The sequence below is a fragment of the Carlito syrichta genome, unplaced genomic scaffold, assembly GCF_000164805.1.
Source record: "Carlito syrichta isolate Samal-C Ts95f unplaced genomic scaffold, Tarsius_syrichta-2.0.1 Scaffold75203, whole genome shotgun sequence".
Lineage (NCBI taxonomy): Eukaryota > Metazoa > Chordata > Mammalia > Primates > Tarsiidae > Carlito > Carlito syrichta.
In genome coordinates this window covers 6,016-7,814 of record NW_007019299.1, presented here as the reverse complement: position 1 = coordinate 7,814, position 1,799 = coordinate 6,016, and the positions used below count along the sequence as shown (strand labels likewise).

The window sequence follows — 1,799 nt, the reverse complement described above, 5'->3', positions numbered from 1 at the left end:
GATTTTATGGTCTTTCTCTAGTGTTTCTATGATATTGGTTTAATTACCTTCTGCACTTTATTATTATTATTTTACTGTAGGTTTAATTTTCTCTTTTATTTCTAGTTTCTCAAGGTGAAAACCTGGATCATTTACTTGAGACCTTGCCCTGACATAGTTCTCTTTGAGCACTGCTTATGTTTTATTTCATTCAAAATGTTTTCGAACTTCCCTTGTGATTTCTTTGATCCAGGAGTTATTGATAAGTGAGAATTTAATTTCAAAATACTTGGAGGCTATTCAGTTATCTTTCTTTTATGATTTCTTTTTTTCTTTTAACTGAACAGATGTGTCTTTATTGGCAGCGACTACTTGAGTGGGATGAAGTGGGAGGAGTGGGTGGCACCAGTGCTGGGCCGGCCATGCTTCACAGGCTTGTAAGTGATGGAGAACTTGCCTAGGTAGTGGCCAGTTATCTCCGGCTTGATTCCACCTGGTTGAAAGTCTTGCTGTTGCACAGGCCCACCATGCTGCCCGCCATCTCTGGCAGGATGATCATGTCATGCAGGTGCGTCTTCACCACCTCGGGCTTCTCCATTGGGGAGCGCCTTCCTCTTGGCCTTGCGCAGCTGCTTACACGGCGAGTGCTGCTTCCACCGCAGGCCTCAGTTCAGCTACCACTGCCGCCGCATGCATCAGCTGCTCATAGGACATATCCAGCAGCTGGTCCAGGTCCACCCTGTGGTAGGTGACCTTGTGGAAGGTCCTTTTCTTCTGCTCCACTTCCACCATCTTGCCAGCTTCTCAAAAAGGCTCTTTTATGATTTCTAGCTGAACTCCATTGTGTTTAGAAGGCATACTTTGTATGATTTCAGTCATCTTAATTTGTTGAGATTTGTAACGTGTTCTATCTGGCGAATGTTCCATTTGTGCTTGATAAGCATGTATATTCCACTTTTTTGCAGGGAGTGTTTTGTAAGTGTCAGCTAAGTCAAGATGGTTGATGGTGTTTCATATCCTGGAGAGGAGTTTGAAACTCCTGATTGTGATTGTGAGCTGTAGGTTTCTCCTTTCAGTGCTGTCTGTTTTGCTTCCTGTATTTCAAAGGTGGATTGTTAGGCACACACATTGAGGGGTCTTCTGTTTTCTTTGTGTACGGGCCGGTCATCACGTCCTGTTTCTGTCTATTCCTGATACTACTCCTTGTCCTCATACCTTTTTTATTGTATTGATTAAGCCACTTCGGATTTTTTAAAATTTGTTTTAAAAGTACATCTTTCTGTATCTTTTGCTTTTGATGGTCTATGTCTTTACTTAAATAGGTTTCTTGCAGACAGCATGTTGTCGGGTTCTGCTTTCTCGTCCATTACTGCCATCTCATTTAACTAAGGCATTCCCACCACTCTTACTTAATGTGGTTGGATTCACATCTGCCATTTTGTTCCTTCTTGGTTTTCTTTGTCTCATTTCTTCCTTTTTTTTTCTTTCCCTGTCTCCACTTGGGTTAGTTGTTTTGTCATGAGGGAGTCTTAGCCAGAGCAGTCAGGCTAAAGAAAGAAGAAAAACGTATCCAGATAGGAAAAGAGGGCGTCAAACTATCGCCCTTGGCAGACAATGTGATTCTAAATCTAGAAAACCCTAAAGATTCCACTAGGAGACTCCTAGACCTGGTGAGTGATTTCAGTAAAGCCTCATAAGTCCACAGTCAGTGGCGTTTCCACATTTTGCTCTGATTCCATTCTACTTCTGTGTTCTCTCTCTCTCTCTCTCTCTCTCTCTCTCTCTCTCTCTCTCTCTCTCTCTCCTCTTCTCTTTTCTCT

General features: G+C 42.5%; 1 pseudogene; it reads right to left on the bottom strand.

Annotated features, from left to right (window-relative positions):
• Window positions 1-347: 347 nt before the first annotated feature.
• Window positions 348-771, bottom strand: LOC103255634 (annotated as a pseudogene).
• Between the last annotated feature and the right edge of the window lie 1,028 nt (window positions 772-1,799).